This window comes from Octodon degus, unplaced genomic scaffold, assembly GCF_000260255.1.
Source record: "Octodon degus isolate 3935 unplaced genomic scaffold, OctDeg1.0 scaffold00097, whole genome shotgun sequence".
NCBI classification, from domain to species: domain Eukaryota; kingdom Metazoa; phylum Chordata; class Mammalia; order Rodentia; family Octodontidae; genus Octodon; species Octodon degus.
This window is the reverse complement of record NW_004524673.1, coordinates 1,567,414-1,574,876: the sequence shown is the minus strand read 5'-3', so window position 1 is coordinate 1,574,876 and position 7,463 is coordinate 1,567,414. Positions and strand designations below refer to the sequence as shown.

At 34.2% G+C, this 7,463-nt stretch overlaps 1 pseudogene; it reads right to left on the bottom strand.

The window, feature by feature from the left end:
* Positions 1–3,485: 3,485 nt before the first annotated feature.
* LOC111818610 lies at positions 3,486–3,581 on the bottom strand (annotated as a pseudogene).
* Between the last annotated feature and the right edge of the window lie 3,882 nt (positions 3,582–7,463).

The following is a 7,463-nucleotide window of genomic DNA, read 5'->3' as shown; positions in this document are numbered from 1 at the left end:
GCACTTGTTCTGGGTGGGCACTGGGTTGCTTCCATATGTTTCTGCATTTGATTCTATAGTGCAGATGTTATTAATTCAGGGATTTCTTTTTTCATTTCCAATCTGAGGTCTTCCATATCTTTCTGCAGCTGTTTTATTTCTGAAGCTGTTGATTCATTGCTTTCAGCTGTGCGTTTTCCAATTTTTTCTGTGTTAGTGTCCTCTGCACTTTTTACAGGTGGGCTTGGGTTCTGAGGTTGCATTTTGTTCCTTCTAATCATTTTGTGTAGCACTGTCCTCTGCCCTTTGTTGTAGATCTTTGCTGTAGTTATAACCTTCACACGTACTGAAGTTAAGGTGGAGCTCTACAGAGTTTGGACTTATCCAGCTGCGTTTGGCTTAGGTTTGGCTGGTGTGCTCTGCTCCTTCCCGCTGCGGACCAGGGCTAGGACCGGGTCTGGGCGTTCCTGGAACTCTGCAGAAATTCCTATTTGGCGGGAGGGGTGGGGAAAGTACGGCGGCGTGTTGGGGGACAGCCCAAGGGGGTGGGAGAGGGTCCGGCCCACACTGCGCCTGGGCTGGGACTGGTCCCACCGGCGCAGGGTAGCAGGAATCTCTCTACACACTCACCGGACCTGGGCTAGGACTGGGTCTGGGGGTTCCCGGAAGTCCCCATATTTTATTAAAAGTGATTAAAGTTGATCTACCCATTTCCATTTCAGAAATGGTATTATTTTCATTCATGGATATCTTTACAGTACATAATGACCACATTCTTCATGAGAAATCAACACATATACATTGCACATCTTAATTCTTTTTATCTTTATTCTAAATTAAGTTTATTGGTAAAATTTATATACATAAAGAGCATATTTATCATAGGAAATGTGTATACACATATGTCTCAATTTTATTCCTATTTTTCCAAATTTCCTTCTCTTTCTTCAACCCCTCTTTCCATCCCTGTCTATAAATCTTTGTTTCCATTTCATCCTTTTATTTACCATTTTTCCCTTTTGTCTTCCTCTTCTCTCTCCCTCTTCCTTTTCCCAGTTGCTAACTTCCCTTCAATAGTTCCTCTTTGCTTTTGAACAATTTCTTCCCGTTTCACAATATCTATTAGACATTTTATTCCATACATATGCTTTTACTTTCTCCTATCAGGAACATAATATTTACACATGTGTATCTCAGGTATTTCATTCAGTATGGTCTCAAGGTGCATTCATTTACCTAGGAATGTCTCTAGTTTATCCTTCTTTATGTCTGAGTGGGACTCCATTGTATAAAAAAATCTTTTTTTATCTATTCCTTTGTTGATGAGTTTTTAGTTTTTTCCAAGTTTTACTTATTACAAACATAGGTTTGCTACCGTAAACACATATATCACTATGATATGATACTTTTAATTATTCTAGGAAGATAATCAGAGTTCAAGATGTGGGTCAACTGGAGTCTCTAAGCGTAGTGCTTTAAGGAATCTTTACTGATTTCTTAATTCTTTTTTTTTTTTAAGAAGTGGAAACATACAGTGGTTGCACTAGTCTATCTTCCCTTCAATAGTGGAGAAGGGTTCCTTTCATCCCATTGCCCCAGCAGCATTTGTCATTGATTAATTTCTTCATGATAGCCATTCTCTTTGGAGTGAGATGTAATCTCCATGTTGTTTTAATTAGCATTTTTTAAATGACCAATGATGTCGAACAATTTTTCATATATTTATTTTCCATCTGTATTTTTTATCTGAGAGGTGTGTATTCATCTCACATGCCTATTTTTGGATTGAATCTTTATATTTGGGAAATCTGACTTTTTTTCAATTCTTTATGTATTCTAGATAGATCTTTTGTCTGAGGAACAACTAGCTAAAACATTTTCCCACTCTATGGGTTGTCTTTTCCGTCTATTGGTGATTTGTTTTAGTATAAAAAATTTTAATAGAGTTACGTCCCAGCTCCTGATTCTTTGTTGCATTTGCTGTGTAATTGGGATCTCCCCCATAAAATCTTTGCCTACACATATGTCTTCAAATCTTTGCCTACACATTAGTTCCATCTAATCTCTCTTCCAACAACTTTAGTGTTTATCTTTTAATATTTAGACATTTGATCCACTTTGATTTTAGTTTAGGGTATAGTGATAGATATGGATTGAGTTTTAGTCTTTGGCATGTGGAAAGGCAGTTTTCTACCATCATTTATTAGAGACACTCTTTCTTCCAGTGAACATGCTTGGCACTTTTGTCAAAAATAAAGTAGCTGGGAGCGTGTTTGCAGTTGTGTCTTCATCTTCTAATCTGTTTCACTGATTCTCAGATCTGTTGTCTCTCATAACCTGGTGATTTTTATCACAGTAGGTTTGTAGTATAATTTCAAATCAGGGAATGTGGTGCCCTCTGCCTTGTCTTTGCTGTGCAGATTTCCTTTTGGTATTCTAGGTCTCTTCTTCCAGATAAATTTTAGGAAAGCTTTCTCTAGATCTGTGAGGTATACTAATGGTATTTTGTTGGGGATTGCATTACATCATTATAATAGATTTAGGAGTATGGCTGTGTTCACTATGTTGGTTTTTCCTACCCATGATTAAGGGATATCTTTCCATTTACATTTTTTGTTAGATTGATTTCTAAATATTTCATTTTCTTGGAGGCTATCAAGAAAAAGTGTGATTTCCCTTTCATTTAATTTGTTGTTTGTGTATGGGGAAACTAACATACTTTAATATTATCTGTGACATGCTGATGGTTCAGAACGGTGTTTTATAATTTCCATGTATTTATATGGATTTTGTAGTTTCCTCATTGATTTTCATTCTCTTTACACTATGGTCACATAATATACATGGAATAATTTAAGTTCCTTTGCATTTTCTTAAGCATGTTCTTGGATATTATGTAGTTATTTTGGAGAATGTCCCATGTACACTTCAGAAGAATGTGTGCTGATATTGTCCAATGGAACATTCAATAGATATTTTCCAAGTCTATTTGTCTACAGCTTTGGTTTAGTTGTGATATCTCTTTGTCATTTTTTTGACTGCTTGAGCTAGCTATTTGTGACAATGGGATGGTAAACTCTCCCATTATAATTGTGTTAGTGTTTATTTGATTTTTAATGTCCATTAAAATTGGTTTTATTTCTTTGGGTGTACCAGTGTTTGGTGGCTATATATTTGTAATTGTTACTTCCTCTTCCTGAAATTTTCCCTTAACACATATATAGTAACATTCTTTGTCTCTTATCTGGGTTGGAGCTGTTTTCTGTTAGGGATGGATTGTCTTACTCCAAGTTCTCCTTGATTAGAGGGTTTGTGATAAAAATTTTGCTGTGTTTATCATGGCCTTTCCTTTATAGGTCATTTATTTCTACTATTTGTAGTATTCTGTTTTTATGCTGAATTTCTCAAGTCTTGATTATTTTATGCCTTGGTGTAGATTTATTTTGGTCATGGCTATTTGGAATTCAATATGCTTCACTAATTGTATACCCAATTCTTTATGTTTAAAAAATATAGAAGACTTCATGAATTTGTATGTCATCCTTCTAGAAAGGCCATGCTAATCATATTATTCCAATTTTAGTCTACATGCTGCTGAGTGTCTTTATTCCATCTAATTCTCTTTCCTTCACCTCTCCCTCCCTTCATTTTTTGGTCCTCCTCTCATTTGCAAATGCTTTCATAAAATAATATAATTCAATTAAGAAATATTGGATAAGTGTGCAAAAATACATATTGTTTATAGGTCTTGAAATATTTTTCTTTTTTTGGTTACTGATTTAGGAACTCAGGGCCTGTGAAAGTTAGGCAATTTCTCTGTCACTGAGGAACCTCCTCAGCCCTTTTTAAATATTTCATTTCAAGATGGAGTTTTACTAAATTACTCAGACTGGCCTTGCAATTTTTATCTACCTGCCTCAGGGCTCCAAGTAACTGGAGGACAGATATGTGATTCAGTTTTTAAATAAATTGTTGAAATTTCAGCTAGAATTTATTGACTTGACAAAGGTTTTCCTTTATAATTAAACAGAGATCAAGATCATATGTAAATTGATTTCTGGAGCTGCTCTTTCTAAGATATTCTTGTAATTTTCCTAAAATTTGAATAAGATATATATATATATATATATATATACATATGTATCAAATATTCTGACTTTGTTTTACATGTATATGCATGTCTGTTTCTCTCTATATATATATATATATATATATATATATATATATATATATTTGAGATTAGAGTACAGTTTAAACTGAGCTACATTATCTCCCTATATAGCTTAAGAATTTACAATATTTTGATATTGACTTTAGAATGCTAGATAATAGTATGGGTAATATCCATAGCCAATGGATAGATCTGGAAACAGGATATCGATGGAGAAAAAAAGTTTAGCTAAGGTTACTGATAAACACTGGGTTTATTTTGTTTTGTGCTTCCTAACTGACAAATAAATGGGCTTGTGAACTGTTATATCTTATTGCCTTAAAATAGGAAGAAACAAGCCCCTAACACATTCAATAAATTTAAAATAGTTCTAACTTGAGTTTCAGTTTGTGGGGGGTTAATGTTTCATGATTTTTATACATAGTATTTAACATATGATAATTTACCAAATGTGATACATAGTTTTCTTAATTTTCTATCAATTTCTCTGTTATATAATATATATAGAAATAAGCACACATATACATGTAAAACACAGACAGAATATTAAAAATTGATGATATATAAATGATAAACTGAGTGGCGTATATGTATTTATTTCAATATTAGTAAAAAGTCATATATTGAATGTGATAATTGAATATTGTCTTGGGGAGACTTTTAATAACTGTTGAGTTGGTATTAGGTACTATACTTACTGAGAATAATGAAATTACAAATAAAAGTAGATGTTTAAAATTCAATGGTTAGTATGGCATGCAGACCCCTCCCCTTTTTTAAATAGCTGCTTTACTGGGGCAAAATTTATTCATTTATTGTTTTATACCCATCAAATTAACAATTCATTAATGGAAGCTAACACTTAATTCTACAATTAGTTTTCATCTGATATGTAAATTCTTTGATGAGTGTTGTGATATTTTAAATAAAAATAAAACAGCAAAACACCACTCATAACAAGGGTGTTATAGATCAGTGAGTATGATAAACTGTTATTATAGAAAATGGGAATCACAGATTATAAATCATGCTAATCTCTTGGTTACTTTTCTCTTGTTGCTGAGACAGAATACTTGATGCTTATAATTAAGGAAGGAAGATCCGGGAGATAGCTCAGTAGAATAAGTGCTTGCCTGGCAAGTACAAAGGCCTGAGTTCAATCCCTGGTTCGGTAAGAAAAAAAAAAAAAAAGGAAGGAAGGGTTTATTTTGCTCACAGTTTGTGGAGGTTTCAGTATATAATCATCTGGCTCCAAGGCAGTGTGGCCCATGGCGGAGGGCAGCAGTTCATGGTGGGGGAAAACAGAAAAAGCAGCAAGAGCCAAAAGAGAGGAGCAGCAAAGGGCAAATCTTTTTCCCTCCTTTATATTGTATGCAGGCTCTCTGCCCCAGGGTGGGTGTAGCACTCACAGCCATACTCCCAGCACTGGAGCAGGAATCAATCCTAAAGTCTAGAAGCTGCCCGATGATTGCATGCATCTTTTGGGGGACATCTAGAGGCAAACCATAACAGGAACTGAAGTAAGCATCTTACAATCTGCAGACATCTTGACTAACACAGAAATGTCATGCATTTTACATACCGCAGTGTCTAAAGGTGAAACCAGCCTCCAACACTCTATTATTCCTTCCTCTGCAGTACTCAGTGAATTTGATGTCTGCTTTGTATTAGAGGTGACTCATTTTACTGTTATTTCTATTTTTACCAACCTCATCCATAGCACTGCTCCCTCAACTTAGTTCCATTTCTCATTTTTCTGTAATTCTTAAAATTAGATGCATCTGGACAACTACAAATGGTCCCCATTACATTATAAGGTTTAAACATTATTATGTGAGATTTACCAATTTTTATTATGACTCCATTGCATAATGCTTGCAAGTGGACTCTAGGTGACAACGGAAACTGATTGCTGGATGGCTGATGCTCACCCTGCACAGTTAATAGACAGAAACCTGTATATACTAGCTGTTACCTATGCTTATGCAATGTGGTGGATAAAATGCACAATGACTAATAAACATATTTCAACCTAGTTCTTTGTGTGTTTGCCAGTGAAGACAAGTGTTAATTGTTATTGTGCAGACAGCTAAGTTTTCTAAATTAATTATTAAACTTCAGTTTGTTTTGTGTAATAACTTAGTTAAAATACAAAAAGTAAAGGAATTTGTACTACTTAAATGCATTAGCTATATTGTATATTTTATTTTGAGCCAAATACTATTCCTCTTCACTTGTTGTGGTTCAGGCAGATCGAAAGTCTGAACACGCATTCCCTATATCCTGTCAGTGGGCCCTCTACAACTTGGCATGAATTTTCAGTAAAAAATATCATGTCTAAAATTACTTCTGGACATTATTTACTGGCTGATATATTACTCCAATAATAATCACTGAGGATTTTGATATCTTCAGAGCTTATCATGTTAATAAAGTGACACTGTGTTTACTTGACATTTACTGTTTTCATTTTTCCCCGCCTTTACACACCTTCATCTTTGTGGTTTTCATCCAGCTCCTCCTGATCAATAACTGAATTCATCCATGAGCTCCATGTCTAAAGATCCCCCTTGTTTGACCATCATTTGTTATCTTTCTTCATGTTTTGTTTTGCTTTGTCTTTTTGAAACAGGGTCTCATTGTTCAGTTCAGGCTGGTCTTGACTTCACTTTGTAGCCCAGGCTGGTCTCAAATTTGCAACATCTTCCTGCCTTAGCCTCCTAAGTGCTGGGCTTATAGATAGGGCCACCACACACTTCACTTCCTATCTTTTGATTCATTTTTTAATCTCTTTTAATTATACTGCTAAATTATTTAGTGTGCATATTCTGTGTGTTCATATTCCTCTTATTTAATTTAAAGTTCATAAAATAATTAAGTCATTTTGGAATAAAATCCTTTTGTCTTGCTTTTTTTCTCTGTAAAACTTGCCATATACAGTACTTTGTACATAAAGTTTTACCTGTCTTACATTATTCCTTTACTTCTGCTGGTGAATGTGGTTGAAAAAAAAGAAAGGCTTCAACCGTACTGATCTATCACAATATGGGTCAGGGAGTTTAATAAGGATTGTAAGGTCTCTGCATAAAGAAGAAAGCTTTGTGTGTTAAGAATTCATGAAAACTTTCCTTGTAAATTGAGTAAGATAAATTGGAATCTCCATGTTAATAGAAAATAAAAATGTTTATTTCAGATACAGTGAATGTAGTACATAATTATTGAATGCTGTAAATTGTGTAAAAATAAAAATAGTCTTACCAATATGTAATTAAAATATATATAGAAAGACATTATTAAAAATAAACCTGGAGAT